The sequence below is a fragment of the Podarcis pityusensis genome (genome assembly GCF_964106645.2).
Source record: "Podarcis pityusensis genome assembly, chromosome: 1".
Classification (NCBI taxonomy): domain Eukaryota; kingdom Metazoa; phylum Chordata; class Lepidosauria; order Squamata; family Lacertidae; genus Podarcis; species Podarcis pityusensis.
Window position 1 is genome coordinate 118909217 of NC_138028.1, and position 25319 is coordinate 118934535.

A 25319-nucleotide genomic window follows, 5' to 3' on the forward strand; every position below is an offset into this window, starting at 1 on the left:
AAGTTCTGACTCATTCTTCTCCCATCCCTCAAGAGCAATCCAAGCGAGGCGCATGCAAATATATGATTCACATAATATCTTTACTAGAACCAACCATTATTCACAACGAACTATGCGATCTGCAGAGTTAGACAGAGTGCTTCATAAGGCTAAATGTTCAAGAAAAATGTGGAGTGGTTTTGTGTGTGTGTGTGTTTTGGAGCAGGAGGAGGAAATACATGTTTCCAGGTGAGGTTACGGCCTGCACATTATTGCAGTCATAAGCTGGTGATGGTGGAAGTTCATTGCTTTTGAATTAGTGATTTGGGGGGACAAAAGTACTGCCTCCTGCACCACCTTAAATCCAGTGCTAGACTCCTGTTTGATGGCTTTCCCCTCAAACACTAGCATTCGTCTGATTTGAAAGTATAAGCACAGTTAAGCTGAGACAGGTACATTTAAGACAGCCATCGCATATTGTCAGTGTTAAGTTGTGGGTGAACATATCAGACAACACAGCAATTCTTCAAACAGCTCTTGTTTATTCAGAGGCCAGAACAGAACTGAACTGAAGAGCTCAGTCAGCCTGCTTATATAGAGCTCCAGTACCACGTTACTGTAACAACTTTCTAAAACTATCCAATCACTGAACGTCACTTTCAATCCTTCATTTGCATAACTATCTACAGTATCCCCCTGCTGGCCCAGGGTGAGAACTTCAGTACATAACAGTCAGGGACCGGGCAGAGGAGGAATGGTGGAGACTGCCTCCCCAGCCTGGGAGAGGGAGAAGAAGAAACACCAGAGGGGTGACAGCTTATGGACACAGTGTCTTTAGGAAGCATTCCAGACCCCCGTCTCCCAGAACCCGGTGAGCCTTGAAAGTAGTAAAGCAAAGGGCTCAGAAGCAAAGGGCCCTCAGCGCCACCCATAGGGGAGATGACGACGAATGAGGAAGTAGGAGGAAAGGGGGGTGGAGAGTCACTCGGGACAATGCCATTATTCTAAGAGATGGTAAGAACTTTTCCTTGTGTTATCCGTTCCTGGCAACCTGCCGTGGGAGTTGTTTCCTCTGCCGCCTGACACACATGCACAAAGGACAGCTTCGTGAAAATGTACTCAGGGGGGTTGCAGGTGTGGGGAAACCAAACAGGTAATGCGCATCAGGTAGAAGAAGAAGAGTTTGGATTTGATATCCTGCTTTATCACTACCCGAAGGAGTCTCAAAGCAGCTAACATTCTCCTTTCCCTTCCTCCCCACAACAAACACTCTGTGAGGTGAGTGGGGCTGAGAGACTTCAGAGAAGTGTGACTGGCCCAAGGTCACCCAGCAGCTGCATGTGGAGGAGCGGAGACGCGAACCCGGTTCACCAGATTACGAGACTACTGCTCTTAACCACTACACCACACTGGTGAAGACATCCCTCTCTGGTGTCTATGACAGCATGCAAATGTGATTTGATGTTTGGGGCTTCAAGTACATAGCCTAGATCTGGGCTCTGCCATGGTTGTCATTTTGTCTCTTTGTTTCTTATACAGTGGTATAAGAAGCGAGAGGCAGGGAGAAGAGAAGTTAGTCATTAATTCCTTGTACTGAACAGATGCTGTAAAGTCTTTGCCTCAGGCTGCCTGTTCTCTGCCTCACCCTGTTTACTGGACACACCCTAAAGGATTGCGTAATGCAGAGCACACCTAAAGCTTACCAAAGAGAGAGAGGGAGACGTACTTCAGTGAACACGGTGACTGCCGTGCCTAAATGGAAAAGAGAGGGAATCTAAAAGCAAAGTTATTCTAGATAAAGAATTGGTTGCATTTTGTTCCAGAGTAGCTGTGGTCCATTAACCACCAGTGATCTGTGAGTTTCATTCAGGTGGTTCAGAGTGTGTCTGTAAAAATGCAATTAAAAATCGAACGGCATCTAGCACAGCACATTGCAATTACCTCAGCAGAGAGAAAAAACAATACCCTCAGCAATTTGCATGTGGCCCATGGGGGTGGGAGGTTTGGGAACCACTGTTCTAAAGGTTTTGGGTGCTCTGGGGCTAAACACTAGGCCTGATGAAAGGGAAATACAGCTTGCAGTTGATTTCTGTTCCTGACTAAGGAGCCCTGAAATTAACCAGTAGCTCAATGGTAAAAAGGTAAAAAAAAAGGTAAAGGACCCCTGAATGGTTAAGTCCAGTCACAAAGGCGACTATGGGGTTGCGACGTTCATCTCACTTTCAGGCCGAGGGAGCTGGCGTTTGTCCAGAGACAGTTTTCTGGGTCATGTGGTCAGCATGACTAATCCGCTTCTGGCGCACGGAGGACTGTGACAAGTGCCAGAGCACACGGGAATGCCATTTACCTTCCCGCTGCAGTGGTACCTATTTATCTACTTACACTGTCATGCTTTCGAACTGCTAGGTTGGCAGGAGCTGGGACAGAGCAACGGGAGCTCACCCTGCTACGGGGATTCGAACCGCCGACCTTCCGATCAGCAAGCCCAAGAGGCTCAGTGGTTTAGACCACAGCGCCACCCGCATACTAGCTCAATGGTAAAGCTCCTGAAAGAAAGAAAAGCGCCCAGGTTTGGGCCCTGACATCTCTAGCTAGAAGAGAATCAGGTGGCTTATGATGGGAAATGCCCCTCTTGACCTAAGACCCTGGAGAGCCTGTCAGTCAGAGGAGATGACTGACCGGACACATACTTGGACTTAGATCAAGGCAGTTTCCTATGTTCTCTGGGCAGCAGCCGGTACCTTGAACACACACTGGAATGACAGAAGACCAAGATGATTAAGCTCAGCCTGCGCTGAGAGCAAAGAGAGTGGAGCGGTTGTGAGACGGAGCAGAAAGCCAGAAAGTTCCTCATTCAAAACTTGCCTCAGCCGTGGACTCCTTAGCAAACCACTCTCTCCACTCAGCCTCTAACTGTAATCTGAGATGGCTGTTCTGCCTCACAGGCAGTGATGTAGCATGGGTTGCCAGTGTCCGGGGCCAGCTGGGAGGGAGGGAAATGAACAGAGTATGTATAAGTATTCAAGTACCTTATGGCGCCCACATCACCCAGGAGATCCCAACCACAGAGATAAAAAGAAGAAGAGTCGTTATGTTGTCCGGAGAGGTCACTTCCTGGTTCTCATGGAGAAAACGTTTTCAACAGAGCCCAGTGGCGGAAGCACACAACTGTTTGAGGCAGCACCAGGTGTTGAAATTCTGTACCCCCTAACAATTTTGTGCCTGAAGCAACCACCCCTGTGCCCCCCCCCACGCTACGTCACTGCTCACACGGTTGTGGTGCAGATGACGGAGGATGCCTCAAACACGTTGAAGAGGCTGCATAAATGAAAAGTGTTGCTGTTATTAAATTGGCCACAAAACTCCCCACCCACCCACCCATGGGAGAGGGTCACATTCCAGTTTCCCGTGAGGATCCTTCAGCACCAAGGAAGGGCTTATTCCTGTTTCAAACCAGCTCATTCCTATTTGCAAAATCTAACTCTTCTCCTTTGCTGGGGTTGTCGCCTTTCATCCCCTGGGGGGATCCCCACTCCTTTTTGAGGGAGTTGCACGACCAGCTGAACGTTGAACAGGCAAAGCTCTGGCAGTGGGAATGGCTTTGCCCATTGAATATCCACCTTTGTCTGGGCAGGGGGAAAACAGGCTGGCCAGCTTCTCTCAAACTCTAAAAGAGGCTAACCAGGATCGGTTTTGCTACAGCAAAGTTGCTGGGCCCTAGAAGCAAATGTTGTGCGCGAGCTAGCTGTCCACACCTCTGACTGCAGGCCTGGGCAATGCATTCTCCTCTTCCGAAAAGCCCTGGAACATTTAATGATGATGAAAAACTCTACCCAAAACCAGGGTGGGGCAGTCATGACCAGATGACTGAGAAAACCGAGAACCAAACTAGAGAATGCATATTTGCATTGAAAGTGCAGGTTTTAAAAAATACAAATGGCACCCACTGTCCGGTGGTAGGACCAGAGGAAGATGCCTTATACCGAGTCAGACCATTGGCTCATCTACCTCAGTATATTGACTAGCAGAAACTCTCCAGGGTTTCAGACAGGAGTCTGAGGAAGCATCAGAGCAGTCATGGAGTGGGGGGAAGTTTAATCCTTTATTCCCTTGCTGAGGCCCCTTTTTCGAAAGCTGCTATTTTATTCAGGCGGGTGCTGAACTTTAAAGCCCTAAACAGCTTTGGCCCAGTATACCTGAAGGAGCGTCTCCACCCTCATCTTTCAGCCCAGACACTGAGATCCAATGCCGAGGGCCTTCTGGCGGTTCCCTTACTGCGAGGTTACAGGGAACCAGGCAAAGGGCCTTCTCAGTGGTGGCGCCTGCCCTGTGGAACGCCTTCCCATCAGATGTCAAGGAAATAAACAACTACCTGATTTTTAGAAGACAGCTGAAGGCAGCCTTGTTCAGGGAAGTTTTTAGCATGTGGTGTTATATTGTGCTTTTACTATTTTTTGTTGGGAGCCGCCCAGAGTTGCTGGGACAAACCAGTCAGATGAGTGGTGGCAAGTGTTGCTGTTGTTGTTGTTGTTGTTGTTGTTGTTGTTGTTGTTGTTGTCAATACCGTCCTGCTGGGCACTGCATCAGTGGTGGATTTTGTCCCAATGGCACAAACCATAGCTGGGGAGGAAATGGTTAAATACCCCCTCCTTTTGTTTCTCTGAACCCCATGATTACCAGCTCTGTCTCCCAGCTGCATAGCTGTCAACTTTCAGATTGAAAATAAGGGATCAGCAGCCTCGAAAATAAGAGATCAGCAGCCTCACCTGTCCGGGGACAGTCTACGGGATTTCTAACAATTCGGGATAGCAGCGGGAAGCAGCAGGAAACGGCGCTGGAATAAGGGAATTTCCCGCAAAAAAAGGGGGAGGTTGACAGCTATGCCGAGCTGATGCAATTAGCATCATTTCAAAATCCGCACATTAAATTCAAAGGCACGGTTCAGGTTTTGTGTGGCCCTTAGAAAACCCGAATCCAGCTCCACAGTCAGTTCCACTGGCTACTACAGCAGCTGAGATGTTGTGATTTGTGTGACCCTCAAAGCGAGTCTGATTCAATGTTAGTCAGCTGTGGCGCCTGGTCTTTACATCACTCCCCAGCAAGGAACACGGAAAGAAAAACAGCCCAGCCAACACCCTTAAAAAACCCCACAAAAAACCCTCTCTGCTGCTCTACAGACTTGCCTTAAGCTTGCACTTGATGAGAGGGATGGATTTTTACAACGAAATGTGCTGATGTGCACGCTAGCCTGGAAAGTTACACCTTTAGATGCACAAACTGTGTTGTTTATTATCATAGCATGAAGCCAAATAAGGGTATCACGGACAGGATTTCAAAAACGAGTTTAGATCCAAAGGAAAGACATAAAAATCGAGGCGTATGTGTGCCACTCAAATGAATTAACAGTACTTTTAAGCTGCCACATGCGCACCAGATCTAAATACCGTATTTTTTGCTCTATAAGACTCACTTTTCCCCTCCTAAAAAGTAAGGGGAAATGTGTGTGCATCTTATGGAGCGAATGCAGGCTGCGCAGCTATCCCAGAAGCCAGAACAGCAAGAGGGATTACTGCTTTCACTGCACAGCGATCCCTCTTGCTGTTCTGGCTTCTGAGATTCAGAATATTTTTTTTCTTGTTTTCCTCCTCCAAAAATTAGGTGTGTCTTGTGGTCTGGTGCGTCTTATAGAGCGAAAAATACGGTAAATAAAATGCACAACGTTTCAGAAACTCTGGCAAGAGGTGACCCAGGTGCATTGGAATGGTGTCCCAGAGGGGACAAATTAATATTTGTAAGGGAAGGATCCCACAATTAATAGTTTTTTGGAAGGGGAAGATAATGGGCAGGAATGATTTCTTTGGCAAGAAGAATCTGTTGAGGAAGAGATGACAGGACTGTGTAGGCTAACCCCACCCTTCAGTGCTTCCAGAGGTCCTGTTCTTGGTGCATATGAGGAGTTTACTCTTAAGGAGTACTTCCATGTGGCTGAAACTAGTCCAAGACTGGATGCCCTGAGGACAGCATTGCACCCAGTCGATACAGATTTAGTAATTGCATGTCAATGTGTCGTGGGATGACGACCGGTTGTTGACCGGTTGGGAGTGACCGCTCCAAGCTTTTGCAAAGTCATCACCCACAAATGATCTGACGCACCATCTTCTCATGTGACTAGTGAACACACAGGGCATGGGATCAGCATTGATGGACTGAACTGGAGCTGTTTTCTTAGTGTGAAAGTACTCGTAGGGAAGAAATTTGATTCCATTTGCACTTAAAGGCAGAAGTATATAACTTGCACTTTTCAAAGCAATGCAGGAACTGAAACTCAGCCATCCTTTGAAATTTGCACTTCTTCAAATTTTGCAATACAGGTCTCCTGCCAAGTAATGTGTATAAAAATACAGGTGACTGAAATCTGAGAGACTGAAATCTGAGAGATGCGCTTTCAACACATCTGTGGATTGGACTAAACTTGTACTTCTGTCCGGCCACAATAAACCCAAAATCTGCCCCTCAAAGCTAATTCACTTTTCAGCAAGATGTGTCCTTCAATAGGTGAAGGATCTCTGGAGGGTTAAGTCAAAGGTGACTATGGGACTGTGGCACTACGGCGGTTCATTAAAAACTATTTTTTTAAAAAAAAAAAATGCCTGCTCCAAAGGTCTTATCTTGCTACACTAGGAATTATATAGCTATATCCGAAATTTCATGCATATCAGTTAATATCTTGACCCTCCTCCACGAAAATAGCTGTTTACTACTTGGCCATTTTCCTATGTCATGAAGGCTGAAATTTCAATTCAGTAGAGCAGGGTCAAGATATTAACTGTAATTATTATTATTATTATTATTATTATTATTATTATTATTTATACCCCACCCATCTGGGTGGGCTTCCCCAGCCACTCTGGGCAGCTTCCAACAAAATATTAAAATACAGCAATACATCAAACATTTAAAGCTTCCCTAAACAGGGTTGCCTTCAGATGTCTTCTAAAAGTCTGGTAGTTGTTGTTCTCTTTGACATCTGGTGGGAGGGCGTTCCACAGGGTGGGTGCCACTACTGAGAAGGCCCTCTGCCTGGTTCGCTGTAACTTCGCTTCTCGCAGTGAGGGAACCACCAGAAGGCCCTCGGCGCTGGACCTCAGTGTCCGGGTAGAACGATGGGGGTGGAGACTCTGCTTCAGATATACTGGACCGAGGCCGTTCAGATATAGCGATATAATCCCTAGTGTAGTAAGATAAGACCTTTGGAGCAGGCATTTTCAGAAATAAGTTTTTTTATGAACCGCCCTATTGTGGCACTCATCTCGCTTTCAGACCAAGGGAGCCAGCGTTTGTCCACAGACAGCTTTCCGGGTCATGTGGCCAGAATGACTAAACTGCTTCTGGCGCAACGGGACACCGTGACAAGTGCCAGAGCACACGGAAACGCCGTTTACCCTTCAATAATCATATGACAAAGCCATCTGCCAGGTAGCCTGTGCACTGGCTTGCTAGGTCTATTGGGTGTAACAAGCTATTATACTCGTTCTTATGCAGCCTGTAGGTTTCATTTCCACAAAATTCAAAAAGGCAACAAAAATCACATGGTTTTTTAAAAAGCGATTTAAAAAGCTTTAGGGTTCCTCTCTATCTAGCCTTCTCATGCAGCTGAGTTGCAACCTAACATGTCCACTGAATTTAACTGGCCTCTGTAGCACCGGTTGATGTGCAAACATTAGCAAGAGATAAAGTTTATCTTAATGCTGTGAAAAGCTTCACCTGCTGATTTCTGCACACCCATCCGCTGTTAAGAACACAAAAGCAAGCCTGGCTGTTGCTTTTGCGTGTGTGTTTCCTGGTAAGTTGGCAAAACCTCCTCAGAAAGGTAATAGCAGCTGGTATGCCAAGAAGCACCCTGGCTGACGGTCCCATAATGGCTCCGTGAGCTTACACTGCAACAGCAAAGCAGGATGGGTAAGCGTTGATGTGTCTGCAATAGCAACCACTGCCCGTTACATCACAGTAAAACCGCGTGTAGTTTTTGTGTAGCAGAAAAGAGGCATGATGGGATATTTTCAGGTGTGCGCCTTATAGATGATGCCAAGCTGGTAAAATATTGGTAGTCAGGTACATTGTTTTGTATTGAATTGCAAATGGGGGTAAGAAATAGTTTCAAAATAGTTGATAAAAATATTACAATGAAACCTTAAATATGAAAAAGTCTATATTCACAACTTTTGTTGAGCCGCCAATAACCCAGATTTTTACTTCTTGAAATATGGCAACCCTATGTCCATGAGAGGGATGCGGGTGGCGCTGTGGGTTAAACCACTGTGCCGTTTGGGCTTGCCGAGCAAAAGGTCAGCGGTTTGAATCCCCACAACGGGGTGAGCTCCCGTTGCTCGGTCCCTGCTCCTGCCAACCTAGCAGGTCGAAAGCAAGCAGTGCAAGTAGATAAATAGGTACCACTCCGGCGGGAAGGTAAACAGTGTTTCCGTGCGCTGCTCTGGTTCTTCAGAAGCGGCTTAGTCATGCTGGCCACATGACCCGGAAAAACTGTCTGCGGAAGCGGACAAACGCTGGCTCCCTCGGCCTGTAAAGCGAGATGAGCTCTGCAATCCCAGAGTCCTTCACAACTGGACTTAATTGTCAGGGGTCCCTTTACCTTTATGTCCATGAGAAATCTAGATTGTACAGAATCAAACCAAGTATCTGATGGAGTTAACATCAAAATGCTGTTGCAAGTCATTTGTATTGCCCGGATGAAACCCCAGGCTGCTAGTATTTCTTACACTGCTGTGAAGTTATACTGGCATAGTGACATACCAATATTTGACTCACGTAAGCTAATACTTCAAAGTGCAAGTAGATAAATAGGTACCGCTCCAGCAGGAAGGTAAACAGCGTTTTCGTGTGCTGCTCTGGTTCACCAGAAGCGGCTTAGTCATGCTGGCCACATGACCCGGAAGTTGTACACCGGCTCCCTCGGCCAATAAAGTGAGATGAGTGCCGCAACCCCAGAGTCAGTCATGACTGGACCTAATGGTCAGGGGTCCCTTTACCTTTAAGCTAATCCAATGGTGTTTTGTCTTTCTTCATCACCCCTTAAATTTCTTCTCTGCGCTAACTGAGATGGGCTGTGTGAAATAAAACAAAACAAAGATCAAGCTAATAAGAAGCTGGTGCGCCATCCATGTTAAATGTTTGGACTTATGACTTGAGCAGCAGAACATGGAAAGTAGTAGAATGGAATCAGGAAGCAAAAGTCATTGCTATTTCCTCATAACCATTTTTAGACTATTTTACAATGGACTGTGATGAAATTCCAGGGTTGGTGTCTTGGAAACTGCTTTGTGATCAAATTTTTATAACAACAGCTACATTTCTGCAATACATTGAGAGCTGGAGGCGGGGAATGAGCAATGAAGCAAAGATGAGCGACTATGACAAAAACTATATATAATGCATGTGGCAGCAACTATAGAGAGAAGTGAAAGCAACCATTGCTAAAGGTCACAAAGGGTTCTCTACAGTGCCATCGTCTGGAGCCCTTTTTGTACCAGTTGCAGTTTCGTATACAAAATATGCTGGCCAAATGGTTTGGGGAAACCCTAGCAACAGAAGTCAAGCTGAAGTGGATATTTCCAAGGATCTTTCCTCTTTTTGGGTGCAAGAAGTGTAGAGTTATCGTTCATCAATGGAATGATCATAGAATCATAGAATGATGATTGAACCATTGGTTTGAAATATATTTCCCCATGCTAGCCTGCACAGTTGCAGATAAACTGCAGGTTTATGTTTTCCCCTGTTGTCTTTGTCCATGGAGTTTTCTTGGCAGGGATACTGGAGTGGCTTGCCGGTTCCTGCTCCAGGTGGATCACGTTTGGTCAAAACTCTCCACTATGACCTGTCCATCTTGGGTGGCCCTGCACGGCATAGCTCATAGCTTCTCTGAGTTATTCAAGCCCCACGGCAAGGCAGTGATCCATGAAGGGGATCACCTTGCCAACAAAGGTGTGGAACTGTTTTAGAAGGTCTTAGGTACTGGTTTCCAGCTGGTGAGCTGGGACCCACTACTGGGTTGCAACTTGAAGAAGAAGAAGAAGAAGAGGAGGAGGAGGAGGAGGAGGAGGAGGAGGAGGAGTTTGGATTTGATATCCCCGAAGGAGTCTCAAAGTGGCTAACATTCTCTTTTCCCTTCCTCCCCCACAACAAACACTCTGTGAGGTGAGTGAGGCTGAAAGACTTCAGAGAAGTGTGACTGGCCCAAGGTCAACCAGCAGCTGATTGTGGAGGAGCGGAGATGCGAACCCGCTTCACCAGATTACGAGTCCACCGCTCTTAACCACTACATCACACTGGCTCACCACCTGACTAAGTTAGGCCACAACAGTAGTACTGGAAGAGCCAACCTGGGACTTTCTGAATACGTGGCACCACCGATCTGTCATCCTTCCCCTATAAATCTTTGCATACTTTGGGGCTTATCAACCTAGGAAGGTAGCCCATCAAGGAGAAGGAAAAATATGAACCTCGCCGAAGAATTGATGCTTTTGAATTATGGTGCTGGAAAAACTCTTGAGAGTCCCATGGACTGCAAGAAGATCAAACCTATCCATTCTTAAGGACATCAGCCCTGAGTGCTCACTGGAAGGACAGATCGTGAAGCTGAGGCTCCAATACTCTGGCCAACTCATGAGAAGAGAAGACTCCCTGGAAAAGACCCTGATGTTGGGAAAGATGGAGGGCACAAGGAAAAGGGGACGAGAGAGGACAAGATGGTTGGACAGTGTTCTCGAAGCTACCAGCATGAGTTTGACTAAACTTCGGGAGGCAGTGGAAGACAGAAGTGCCTGTCGGGCTCTGGTCCATGGGGTCACGAAGTCGGACACGACTAAACAACTAAACAACAACAACAATACCTACAGTCCAGGAATGCGATTCTCTGCAGCGCACGAAGGTTTCCATTCTGCACAAGCAAGAGCTTGTGCAACGATAAGCCTTTAGGGCGATATGAATAAGCTCGAAAGAGCTCGCACAAATGCAAACCCCAAAGCGATATTTCTGAGAATAAACACAGCTCGGACTGACTCTTTGGTGAGTCAGTGTTTTATAGTCGCTTTGTTCTCCGTTGGAATGTTGGGGAACAAGGGAAGGAAGTTTGATACATGCGAGGGTCCCGTCCAAAGCAAACAGCAAAGGCCTCTGCGGAGCTCACCTCCTGCTTATCCGACACACTGCTCTGGGGATGCACAGGGCCTCTGGAGGAAACTCAGTGTTTCAGTTAATTAGCCAGACATGTGCTGCTCTGCTGCCTGTTGAGATCTTTTGCTACCGCGGAAAAAGTGGATGCTAATGTCAACAGCCAGGAATGAACTTGGTGGGGCAGATTCAACGGAAGGGCTTTGGTCTTCCAGCTTGATTGTTGCTAAAGTTAAATTTAGGAAAGTTAAGCTGGGTGATGCCCAGAGCGATATCCATAGTCGAAATCAATGGATTTAAGCAGCTCAGGTCCATTGATATCAATTGTTAATGTTGCATATCAGCTACTATACTGACATGAGACTCCTCCAAACGACCTCTTCATTCAGCATTCATCTTGATTTGTTTGCGGAAAGCTTACACGGTGGTTAGACTACGTCCTGTTTTTATTGAGCATTTGCCTTGATTTGTTTGCAATCATAAGCACTCGTCCTCTGTGTTCATCCTGATTTGCTTGTGAAGCGTTTCCCCATTATTCGTTCATCCTGCATGTTATGTACTGAAGTTCTCACCCTGGGCCAGCAGGGGGATACTGTAGATAGTTATGCAAATAAGGGATCGAAAGTGACGTTCAGTGATTGGATAGTTTTAGAAAATTGTTACAGTTACATTGTACTGGAGCTCTATATAAGCAGGCTGACTGAACCCTTCAGTTCAGTTCAGTTCTGTCCTGGCCTGTGAATAAACAAGAGCTGTTTGAAGAATCGCTGTGTCATCTGATATGTTCACCCACAACTTAACACTGCACTTTTCAGTTCATTTCCTAGTCACTTTCCAAACTGTAAAAAGTCCAGGTTTTTGTTTAGTTTTTTTTAGTGACTTTATTGCACTAGGGTCCTTCCAAACATCTGAACAGATCTGAGCCTCGCAAATCGGCACAGGTCTGGCTCAGGGAGGGCGACATGAACAGCTCCACCCCCCAAAATGCCCCTGGGACATCACCCTGACAGGCCCCACATACACTATGCCCCTGAGTAACTGTCATATTGCCCTGCATCAATTATCACAAAGCTTTGGCATATATTTTGAGGGGACACAACAATCTTGGAGGTTTTGAGCAGGGTCAGACATGCCATCTCTGGGGGGCCCCTACTCCCATAATATTTTCCTGTGGATGCCCTGAGTATGGAGGAGGCGAGGCAGGCATTGTGCAAAACGTTGCCTTAACTCTGGTGCTCAAGCACAGCTGCAGCAACTGGACAGGGGCCTGCTCCTCTGCTAGGAAGCCTCCATCCTCCATGTGACAGCCCTTGAGATATTTTAAGATGGCTTTCATATCTCCTTTCAGACTCCTCTTTACCCGGCTAAACGTATAACCCTAAACTGGCAAGCAAATACACATAGGCAGGGAGATAAAGTTTTATTTTTTGGTTTGTACAGTGGTACCTCGGGTTACATACGCTTCAGGTTACAGACTCCGCTAACCCAGAAATAGTGCTTCAGGTTAAGAACTTTGCTTCAGGATAAGAACAGAAATCGTGCTCCAGCAGCGCAGCGGCAGCTGGAGGCCCCATTAGCTAAAGTGGTGCTTCAGGTTAAGAACAGTTTCAGGTTAAGAACGGACCTCCGGAACGAATTAAGTACTTAACCCGAGGTACCACTGTACTATTTAACTACACAATGTTCATACAAACACCACTTCATATCAGAAACCTTTGACTGTTACACACACCTACATGCTTTTGGCTCCCACCCAGAAACACACCACAAAATCCATTGTCTGCAGCCAAGCCCTTACGATACAACCACATCTGTTCAGATTCATCAGAGACTCACAACTTAAGGATTTGCACCAAGCATTTTTCAGACTACAGGACTTACCCAACAGAGTAGAGGGAGGATCAGATCAGCAAGACCAGACTGGTTTGCAGGAATGCTCTGCTGCAGGGCAGATCTAGAAAAAGGAAACGGCAGAACGTCACGTATGGCTCCCAGCTAAAGCCATCCATATCTTCAGTGATCTGTAGCCTGGACAATAGACAGAGTCCTGGACAACGACTCTTCCCTCTCACATGCCTTGGGGTGGTAAGCCTATACTAACAACCCTTTCAACTCAAAAGAGCTTCTTACCATCAACAAACAGGTCACCTAAGACAAATGGAAGGACCAGACCCTGCAAGAAACTGAGATGACGTTAAGGTGACCACGTTTGAACGAAGGGTCTTCAGATGCATGTGTTGATTAGCTTCCTAATTACGCCAGGATGTTTGTGTTATCACCAAGCTGCTTGGTTAATAGGCTGCTTCTCTCCCTGTCTGGTGAATTGTCAGTTATGTCAGATAAGCATAACTGTATGTTCTTTTTGCATTTGCGCTGACTTGCGCTGTTTCACCATCACCACCACAAGTATATGAGGTCGTCTGTTTAAAGTTACACCATGTATCTTACTGTATGCTTGTGAAACATGGACCAATTATAAACACCAGCTCCAGCTCCTCAAAAGATTCCATCAGTGGTATCTCCGGAAATTTTTTTACATATCACTTGGGAAGACAGGCGAACTAATGCTAGTGTACTGGAAGAAGCAAAGATTACCAGTGTCAACATCAACTTCGTATGTTGTTTGGGTGCCTGATTATTGTCTTCCAAAGCAACTACTCTATTCCAAACTTAAAAATGGAAAGCGTAATGCTGGTGGTCAATAAAAGAGTTTTAAGGACTCTCTCAAGGCAAATCTAAAAAAAATGTAGTACAGTGGTACCTTGGGTTAAGTACTTAATTCGTTCTGGAGGTCTGTTCTTAACCTGAAACTGTTCTTAACCTGAAGCACCACTTTAGCTAATGGGGCCTCCTGCTGCCACCGCGCCGCCAGAGCATGATTTCTGTTCTTATCCAGAAGCAAAGTTCTTAACCTGAAGCACTATTTCTGGGTTAGCGGAGTTAGTAACCTGAAGCGTATGTAACCTGAAGCGTATGTAACCCGAGGTACCACTGTATAAACACTGACAACTGGGAAACACTGGCCTCCGAGCGCTCCAGTTGGAGAACAGCCGTTACCAAAGGTGTCATGGGCTTTGAAGACGCTCAAACTCAGGATGAAACGGAGAAATGTACTAAGAGGAAGGCGCATTTGGCAAACCCTCACCGTGATCAACTCCCATCCGGAAACCTATGTCCCCACTGTGGAAGGATGTGTGGATCCAGAATTGGCCTCCAAAGTCACTTATGGACTCACTGTTAAAACTGTGTTCAAGGAAGACAATCTTACTTGGCTATGAGTGACTGCCAGAGAAGAAGCAGCAGCATCTGATGAATCAGACTATGAGCCATGAAAGTTTATGTCAGCAGTGGGGAGCCTTCAGCCCTCTCTATCTGGACCTTGGTCCTTGCCCCTGGCCATACTGCTCACTGACTCTGCTCCACACCCTCCGTGAGTGCTGTTGCCTGGCTGGAACGTGCCCTGGAACCCTGATGATGCCTCTTGCTTGTCAGAATGGGGGTATGGGTGAAGAAAGGTGTGTGGTGTAGAACTCTCCAAATTTTGTGTGGCTGAAAAGCAGCCTAGTGAAATGTAGCCTATGGTACTCCATCCACTGTCTCCTTTGGCCCCACACTCTGCTGGAATATGAATGAAAAAGATTCACCCCCTCCCCCCGGTTTATGCCGTGTTGCATTTATTCATCTTTAAAGTGCTAGAACAGAACCATACTTTCCATCGTTTCTCCGATGAAAATATAAACAACCCCACCAACATTTCTCCAACGAAAATAGGGACATCCTATTCTATATCTTCCAACGTTTCTCCAATGAAAAGAGGGACATCCTAAGTAAAACCAGGACCTTCCAGGATCAAATCTGAAACCGGGATGGTTTCTGTAAATCTGGGACTGTCCCTAGAAAATAGGGACACTTGCAAGGTCTGCAAAATAACAGCACTATCCTTCTGGACACTTGTAGAGAATGAAGATTCAGAGATGACATCTTGGTTCAATGCTGCTGTATTATGGCTTCTTTCTTGTTACTGGGTTGTTGTATTTTGAACTTACCTTGACACACGGAACATCTGCAAGAGCTCGCTGTATTTAAACCTCTCCTGCAGGTTCTGAGACTCCTAAATATAGAAATGGAAATTCAGCAAACATTGTTTTCTTTAATCTATGGAAAGATCTGTTCCTTTGATGCTTCCGCTAGCAGTTCTCAGGTGCAGGACTTCTAGAAGTGGCGAAGAAGCGTTTTTTTAAAGGCATCCCTCCAATTAAAAAATGGGAATTTCCATCCTATCTTGTCTGCTATAAAGGGAGGTGTCTTCAGAAAAATTACATGCATGTGCCCAAGTCCGAGCGCTATCAAGAAGGAAGAAACCCTGGATTGTTCGAAGGGTAACATTCTTGCAGACTCAGCCTCTTCTTTCAGACTTCTCTACTGTGACAACATGTAGGAGGCTCAGAATGAAAGCATTGTGCTGATCATACAAATTGGGCCTTGTTTTGGGAAATAAAGATGAAGGGGGTTTTCAGCAACCCCAAAGAGATCAAAGGTTGATGTCAGAGAGGAATGACCTAATATGCAACAGTCTAAACTAGACCACGGAATACACATAAGAGTTCTCAACATGATTTTGAGGTTACTGCAACTTTTTTTTGTCAATCTCTTTCTCTCTCTGTCACCCAACCCTATTATATTATCCCTTTTATAGGAGTCGCCAAATGACATACGCATGCTTTTGTACAGAGAGTCTTGAAATAAATGCCCCCACACAAACCCCAGTAAATTCTCCTCTGCCATTTTTAATGGCCAATGGTTTCTGAATATTCCTGAAAGTCTACAAATATTCTCAGGATGTTCTGCAAATAGTTTAATTCATCATCGGCTTCGGACATCCAAAGATGTCAAAACAAAAGCCAACGTTTGACAATATCTAATGGCCAGACATGTGAAAGTCAGCACTTGACAACATATGTTTGTTTACACTGTGGGTGTTTTCTGGCAGTCATACAATCTCACATTTAGTATACAGTGGTACCTTGGGTTACATACGCTTCAGGTTACATACGCTTCAGGTTACAGACTCCGCTAACCCAGAAATAGTGCTTCAGGTTAAGAACTTTGCTTCAGGATAAGAACAGAAATCGGGCTCCAGAGGCGCGGCGACAGTGGGAGGCCCCATTAGCTAAAGTGGTGCTTCAGGTTAAGAACAGATTCAGGTTAAGTACGGACCTCCGGAACGAATTAAGTACTTAACCTGAGTGTCAGGGAACTGCCATCGGAAGGAAGGGAAGTGAAAGGGCTCACACAGGTTGGGAGAGACTCAGCAGCTGAAGAGGGAACCAGTAGGGGGAGAGGAGCTGGGCTGAGGGAAAGGGAGCTGGAGGGATGGCTCAGAGACACTTCCAGCGAAAACAGTGGGGAGGTTTCAGGACCTCCTGTAGGGACACCCACTCCTCGCCGGAAACTGTCACGCAGAGAGTCCAGAAGACGTGTTTCCGTTAAGGAGCTTTTATGTTGGAAGCGATTCCGAAAGCAACCACTGTCGGAATCTGCCAGCGACTGACGGAGCCATGTTTAAGGGGCTCCATTACAGACAGAGGTTTGCAAACTTGACCAAACTCTGAGGGACTAGGATTTTACACACAAGCAGCTCATCGTCCCATCACAGCATTCCGACAGTCTTCGTGAGCAGCTTGTGCAGGAGAAGGCATCATGAGCAACCCAGCCGGAACCGGAGAAGCAGGAGCTGGAGCGGGTCCAAGCCTGGAAGAAAGGTACCGGGTGTTGGAGGTCCAGCTAGCGCTGCAGACGGCGAGGCTTGAGGAGAGGAGGGCTCAGGATGCAGACAAAAAGGGGAAAGACACCCAGCTCGTCAGAAAGGTACCAGGATTGGTGCAGAAGTTTGGGGGGGAGCCCAAAGACTATCATGGCTTTCGGACAGAGATGCAATATGCCCTCAATCTGCAGTTTGATGAATTCCCTGACGAGGAATCAAGAGTGGCTTTCGTGATTGGGCATCTTGAAAAGGGGGCGAGAGACTGGGTTAGACCCCTGATGGCAGCGAATAGTGACGTCCTAAAGGACACGATGAAGTTCTTTCGCGCCATGGATCTGATGTTTTCCAGCGATATTGAACAGGGAGTGGTCCGCAGACAGTTAATGGCTTGCAAACAGGGGAGCCGATCTGTCCGTGAGTACTGGACTGAATTCACCATGTTGATCCATAAATTGGGGTGGGATCTATCGGCGGAACCCATTCAAATGCTTTTTGAAGAAGGGCTTTCTTCGGCTGTGAAAGACGAACTTTCCCGGGCGCCCAGGGCGGAGTCTATGGACCAGCTGACCAAATCAGCGCTGACCATAGGAGCGCGCCAGGAGGCGAGAGCATTGGAGAGGCGGGAAGGGAAGGGGGAACGTTGGAAGGAGTTCCGCATTCCAGACATTCCAGAGCCAACTTTCCCGCCGGCAGAGCCGATGGAAATCGGAACAGCGCGCGCGCGCGCAGTTTCAAAGCCCAGTGAGGGGGGAAAGAAGGAGGGAAAAGGCGCCCGGAAATGCTATCTCTGCCAACAGCCAGGTCACTTTGCCAGAGTCTGCCCCCAGAGGAAGGAATGGCAAGGGATGGTAGGAGCTGTGGAGGGAAGAGAGGAAGAAATACCGAAGCAAGTAAAAGCCAACGCCTGGCTGCCACCGTCGGGGCACAGCAGTCAGGCCAAAGAGCAGTGAAAGTGCCCACGCCAGAACCTCCTAAACCCGCCCTAGTGATAGAAGTGGCGCTAGAGCTGCCAAACGGACACCCTCTAAAGATAAAGGCGCTGTTGGACTCAGGCAGCTCCTGCAATTTCATGAGCAAAGAGTTTGCAGCTGAACACCAGATACAGACGATCCCTTTAAGCAACCCCCTGCAGGTGACCACGATCGATGGCAGGGAGCTGTTGGGAGGAGAAGTCAGCTTGCAGACCGTCCCAATGATAATGAAGGTGGCAAGGCACACCGAACTGATAGCGTTTAATGTGGCCACCTTGGGAGGAGCTCCCATTATATTGGGGATGAGCTGGCTAGCGTTACATGATCCGCTGGTGGGCTGGCATCAGAGAGTGGTTTCTTTTGGTTCAGCACATTGCTTAGAACACTGCAAAGAGGGAAAGGGTTTGGCAGGGGCGCAAGCCACCCTAGCAGGGACTGAAGTAACGGAGAACGTGAAGGTACCACGACAATACGCAGATCTCCGCGACGTCTTCAGCGAAAGGGAAGCTGACCAATTACCCCCGCATAGACCCTTTGACTGTCAAATCAATTTACTCCCTGGGGCACAGCTCCCTGTAGGCAAGCTGTACGCCATGTCAGACAGAGAGATGCAGGAGCTAAGAGAGTTCATTGACAAGAACCTGAAAAGAGGGTTCATCAGAGAGTCCAGGGCGGTGGGGGGCAGCCCAGTGTTTTTTGTGGATAAAAAAAACACGAACAAGCCGAGGCTTGTGTGTGACTTCAGGGCCTTAAATGCAGTGTCAGAACCAGTGGCTTTCCCTATGCCCAGGATTGACGACATTTTGACAAGGGTCAGGAACGGAAAGATTTTCACTAAACTGGACCTAAGGGGGGCGTACAACCTGATACGAATAAGGAAGGGGGATGAATGGAAAACCACCATGTTCACCCCTTTGGGGGCATTTGAATATTTAGTTATGCCCTTCGGCCTACAAGGAGGCTCCGCGTGCTTTCAATCGTTTATGAACCACGTCCTGGGGCCTTTGCTTTACAAGAATTGTGTGGCCTTCTTAGACGACGTGTTGGTGTATTCTGAGAATGAGGAGCAGCATGTGAGAGACGTCAGAGAAGTGTTGAGCAGGCTGCAAGCCAACCAGCTGTGGGTGAAACTGGAGAAGTGTCAGTTTCATACCAAGGAGGTGGAATTCCTGGGGTATCGCCTGTCAGACAAGGGATTGGCCATGGATCCCGGCAAGGTCCAGGCGGTGCTGGAATGGAAAACACCCAAAACAAGGAAGGATGTGCAGAGGTTCCTAGGATTTGGGAACTTCTATCGTAAGTTCATCCGAAACTTTGCCCACCTGACGGCGCCCATTACGGACTGTCTCAGCAGTAAGAAGAAGTTCGTTTGGACTGAGGAGGCGGAGCGAGCATTTGAGGAACTAAAAAGGGCCTTCGCCTCGGAACAACAACTCCTGCATGTGGATTTACAAAAACCGATGAGAGTGGAAACTGACGCATCAGACAGAGCGATTGGGGCGGTGCTTCTGCAGCCAGGGAAGGAGGAGTCAGAGTGGAGACCGTGTGCCTTTTTTTTGCGAAAGCTGAACAAATCCGAGAGGAACTACACGGTGTATGACCGAGAACTACTAGCCATTCATGAGGCGTTCCGGAGATGGAGGCACCTGCTAATTGGCGCACAACATAAGGTGCAAGTGTGCACTGACCACAAGAACCTAGAGTATTGGAGGACGGCACGAGTGCTCAACCAACGGCAAGTGAGATGGGCCCAGGAGTTCTCCAAATTTAACTTTGAGATTTGTTACGTGCCAGGCCCAGAGAACATTAGGGCGGACGCTCTCTCACGCAAACCTGAATATTTGGAGGAGGAGGGAGCACCCGAAGAGAGACATGTCATTCCAGAGGACCGCTGGGTGTGTGGGGCGGCATTGGTGGGACAAAGAGAACTGGTAGAGGAAACAGAGAATGATGAATACGCCCAGAATAAGCTCAGAGGTCTTAGGGGTGAGGGAGAGGAACCAGGGGGTTTCGAGGAAAGAAATGGAGCTTTGTATTACAAAGGGGCGCTGTATATCCCTGAAGGAGACTTAAGGGGGAGGGTACTCAAGCAGTTGCACGACAGCCCCACGGCGGGGCATTTTGGACAACACAAAACCATGTGGTTGGTCACCAGGGAATTTTGGTGGCCTAAGGTGAGGGAAGATGTACGGGAGTATGTAAGAGGGTGTGAGCAATGCCAGAGAGCCAAAGGGGAGAGGCGGGCACCGGCGGGGCTATTAGAACCCTTACCAACCCCAGAACGACCTTGGGAGGCAGTGTCGATAGATTTTATGACTGATCTGCCGAAGTCCAAGGGGAAAACAGCCATCATGGTGGTGGTAGACCTACTAACAAAGATGTGCCACTTTGTAGCCTGCTCGCATGCAGTCACGGCGGAAGAGACAGCGAAGTTATTTGTAGAACACATTTTTAGGTTGCACGGGGTGCCATTGAGGGTGGTCTCAGACCGAGGAAAACAATTTACTTCCAGGTTCTGGAGGAAGCTCATGAGCTTACTGCAGGTGGAGGTCAACTTTTCGACTGCCCGGCACCCTGAAACCAACGGGCAGGCGGAAAGAGCAAACGGGGTCCTCCAGCAATACCTGAGGTGTTATGTCAATGACAGAGAGAATGACTGGGTAGAAAAGTTGGCGCTGGCGGAATTTGCCTACAACAATGCCGAGAATGTGTCCACAGGGATGAGCCCCTTCTTGGCTAATTATGGGTGTCATCCCAGGGCTTTCCCAGGGGGAGAAGGGGAGAGATGGGGTGTCCCGGCAGCCGAGCATTTTGTAGAAGAAATGGAAGCAATCCATCGTCAGCTCCAACTCAACTTAGAAAGGGCGAAGGAAGAATACAAGAGGCAGGCAGACAAGAACCGAAGGGAAGGTGAAACCATAAGGGTGGGAGATAGGGTGTGGCTGTCAACCCAAGGGTTGCCGTTCAAAGGAGGTTGTAAGAAATTAAGACCCAGGAGATTGGGTCCCTTTGAGGTCATTCAACAGGTCAACCCAGTGGCTTTCAGGCTCCGGTTACCCAACCACATGAAACTGCACCCAGTATTTCACAGGTCGTTACTGTCACCGTATGAGGGGGGACGAGAAGGGATGGCCACTCGGGGACCGGTCATAGAAGAAAGGGAATGCAGCAGCCATGTGGCAGAAATCCTCGACGCCAGATGGAAGGGGGATCAGGTGGAGTATTTGGTAGCGTGGGAAGGAGAACCGGAGTCAGAAAACACTTGGGTAATGGCAGAAGATATCAATGACGAGGTATTGATAGAAACGTTCCATCAAAGGTTCCCAAGGAAACCTCAGCCTGTGGAGAGGTTCCGGAGGGAATACTTTGGGACCACCGATGAGGAGGAGGAGTTGGAAGGATTCTCGGAATCGGAAGGGGAAGGGGAGATGGACTCTGAGGAGGAGGAGTACTTCGAGACCAGGAACCGCAACAGGTGGAGAGAAGTGTTCGGGACATCGGAAGATGAAGGAAGTTCATTCCGGGGTTTTGCCTCCTCACCGCCCGTAGAGGAGGGGGCGAGAGGGGATGAAGGGGGCCCTGGAGGGGAGGTGGATGTCAGGGAACTGCCATCGGAAGGAAGGGAAGTGAAAGGGCTCACACAGGTTGGGAGAGACTCAGCAGCTGAAGAGGGAACCAGTAGGGGGAGAGGAGCTGGGCTGAGGGAAAGGGAGCTGGAGGGATGGCTCAGAGACACTTCCAGCGAAAACAGTGGGGAGGTTTCAGGACCTCCTGTAGGGACACCCACTCCTCGCCGGAAACTGTCACGCAGAGAGTCCAGAAGACGTGTTTCCGTTAAGGAGCTTTTATGTTGGAAGCGATTCCGAAAGCAACCACTGTCGGAATCTGCCAGCGACTGACGGAGCCATGTTTAAGGGGCTCCATTACAGACAGAGGTTTGCAAACTTGACCAAACTCTGAGGGACTAGGATTTTACACACAAGCAGCTCATCGTCCCATCACACTGAGGTACCACTGTAAAGGTAAAAGTAAAGGACCCCTGACAGTTAAGTCTAGTCACGAACGACTCTGGGATTGCGGCGCTCATCTCTCTTTACTGGCTGAGGGAGCCAACGTTTGTCCTCAGACAGTTTTTCCGGGTCATGCGGCCAGCATGACTTAGCCGTTTCTGGCGAAACCAGAGCAGCACATGGAAACACCGTTTACCTTCCCGCCGGAGCGGTACCTATTTATCTACTTGCACTTTGACGTGCTTTCGAACTGCTAGGTTGGCAGGAGCAGGGACCGAGCAACGGGAGCTCACCCCATCAAGGGGATTCAAACTGCCGACCTTCCAATCGGCAAGCTCAAGGCTCAGTGGTTTAGACCACAGTGCCACCCACTGTGTTTAGTATACTTCCTTACAACTGCCTTATTTAATTTATTTAGGATCACTGGGATCATTTTCTCCACCCCTTCTTCCCAATATTTGAAAGTACTTGGCCTGACTCAGCCAGCATTTGACACTGAGCATCGTGGCAGTCTATATCTGATATGTGGCAATTGTTATTTGGCTGCAGTCAACAGCTGATATGCAGAAGAAGTTAACCTTTGACAGAAGCAGCTGACTTGCAACAGAATTTAGTACATTTTCTAATAATTTCACTCAGGCTGCAATCCTATAGCAAGCATACTTACCTGGGAGTATGTCCCATTAAACTCAGTGGGACTTACTTCTGAGCAGACATGCATAGAATTCAACAGCTGGCTTATAAAAATAATATTTTGAGGTAATCAGTGCTTTTTTCCTGGGGGTACTCAAGGGTACTGACACAGTACCGACACCTTTTTCATGCTAAAAGTGTGGCACTTACTATAACAATTTCATGGTGAGTACTGACACCTTTTTCTTTCTTTTTTAAAGCACGAGGTAAGTTTCAATTCCAAACAAATTTCAACCCCAAAATCTGATTCAGAATTTGATAATTCAGTCTGTGGAATTCCATTCAACACTAAGCATATATTTGAGGGGAAATTAGACACTACTTAATCAAAAAAACTCTCTAAGTGGTATAAGTAATAAAATTATCAATGAAACACAGAAAGATGCTAATTGTTGAACTGTGTCCTGTAGCTCCCTCTGTCATTGCTGTGCACTTCTTATTCTTCTGGGGCAAATTAGTTTGTTAACTAATGGAAAAATAACAGAAGCAAGGCTCCCCGCACACCCATCCAACATAAAGACAGTCAGTGATTTACTAGGAAAAGCTACCAGGGGGAAAAAACCCAGGGAGAATAGGAGCATTCAATTGCCTCCTGAGAAGAGGCCATATCTTCAAGAAGCTAGATTTAGTTGCACAGCTAAGATAAGGAACCTGTAAAGCTTGATGCACCATCTGTGGAGATTTCGTCGGGCTTTTTCCTCTTCCGAAGCCTCACACGCCCATAAAGGCAGTGTTGTCGAAAGTATGTTGGCAGGCACACAAAGATCTCTGTGATGTGAAAGCCAAGGCCTTTTTATAAACCAGAGAGCACAGGCTGCCAAGGGAAGCCGTTGGCTAAGTCGATGGTTTAGTTAACACAGCTTTCCCTATTTTCCAGGCTATGAAGGCCACACTGTGCTCCTTGCAGGAGAATCTGGAGCCCTCCTTGAAAATGGACTGCTAGGAATATGTGTCACTGACAGTTTTGAAGCAGTGAATTGCTTACTATGGTTTGGGCAACATTTGTGTATCTTTGAGTTAGAGGAACTTAGCAGGGGATTTGGCCAAGTTAGACAACACACACACACACACACCATTCTGGTCAATTCCAAAGTGAACTGATTCAATGGGAACAGCAGACTTCATTGTACATTTGGTAGGGGAGACTTCGTCTGAGGGATCCCAAAGAACTTTGTGATTCTAGGTTATAAGATTGGTGTTTGGTCGGGAGAAGGTAAATGGAACCAGCAAGCCTGCTGATGGAGTGGTCCAGTACTCTGTCTTGTCCCTGAAATGTCTCTCAATGGATACTCTGTTCTGGAAGGAGAGGGACAATACAAAAAGCTGCCTTAGACTGAGTCAGACTATTGGCCCATCTAGCTCAGGATAGTCTACAACAACAACAACAACAGGAGCAGCAATTTATTATCTATACCCTGCCCATTGGGCTGGGTTTCCCCATCCACTCTGGGCGGCTCCCAACAGAATATTAAAAACATGATAAAACATCAGACATTAAAAACTTCCCTAAACAGGGCTGCCTTCAGATGTCTTCTAAAAGTCGGATAGTAGTTTTTTCCCTTGACATCTGATGGGAGGGCGTTCCACAGGGTGGGTGCCACTACCAAGAAGACCTGGTACCCTGTAGCTTCACTTCTTGCAATGAGGGAACCGCTAGAAGGCCCTCAGAGCTGGACCTCAGCTGAACAATGGGGGTGGAGACACTCCTTCAGGTATACTGGACCAAGGCCGTTTAGGGCTTTAAAGGTCAGCACCAACACTTTGAATTGTGCTCAGAAACATACTGGGAGCCAATGTAAGCCTTTCAGGACCTTCGGTAGTACTCCAAGGTTTCAGGCAAGAGTCCTTTTCAGGCTTGCATAGAGAAACCTGGGATCTTCTGCCACAGCACTATGACCCTTCCCCGTTTGCTGATTTGGGAATCAGGACTGGCTTCCCCACCCACGCCACCCATGAGATGTGATGTCATCAAAGAATCATAGACTGGAAGGGAGGGACCATGGGGGTCATCTAGTCCAGCCCCAATGCAGGAATCTTTTGCCCTTTATCAGGGTGTCTGTATGTGTGAAAGAAGACAGTAGACGGGCAGTCACAGAATATAATCTGCAAGGCACATGGAGGCCCAGCTTGCTCTCTGTGAGAATCCTGTGCTATAGCATTGAGGGGGTGGGGTAGAAACAGAGGGTGGAACTCAATAAAGTTTTGTTCAGAGAGTAGACCCATTGGAATGAATGGACCTAATTTAGTCCCATTCATTAATGTCAGTTCCTGCCAACGTAGCAGTTCGAAAGCACATCAAAGTGCAAGTAGATAAATCGAGCCGGGAGCAAGAGCACCTGGCCACCTGGTCAACTGTCCAGCGGTGCTCTGAGGCCGGGAAAACCCCGGAGCCAACGCAGGGAGAAGGAGAAGGAAGAGAGAGAAAGAGGAAGGAGAAAAAAGAGGGGAGCCCCAACATTGCCGTGCCGCTGCTGCTGCAGCCGTTTAGGAGGAGAGGGAGGAGAGCACCGACACGTGGCTGAGCCCAGGCCCGGCCCGAGCCTACTCCACGGCGGCTAGCACTCCAACAGAGCAGACCGGGGCCCAGAGGAAAGCTGTGCGACAGAGGAGACCATAGGAGAGAAGATATTACCGGTACTTCTTTTAAAAAAACAAAAACTTTTTTTTAATAACTTTTTTTTTCTTTAAAAAAAAGAAGAAGAAGTTGTTTCCCCG

The 25319-nt window shown here is 47.5% G+C and overlaps 1 long non-coding RNA gene across 1 annotated transcript in view; it reads left to right on the forward strand.

Moving 5' to 3' along the window:
* LOC308458739 overlaps nt 1–9014 on the forward strand; it is a 395423-nt gene extending 386409 nt beyond the window's left edge. Inside the window, exon 3 of the long non-coding RNA XR_013977635.1 lies at nt 8986–9014. This is a non-coding gene — a long non-coding RNA (uncharacterized lncRNA). The remainder of the gene's footprint in view (nt 1–8985) is intronic.
* The last annotated feature ends 16305 nt before the right edge of the window (nt 9015–25319 follow it).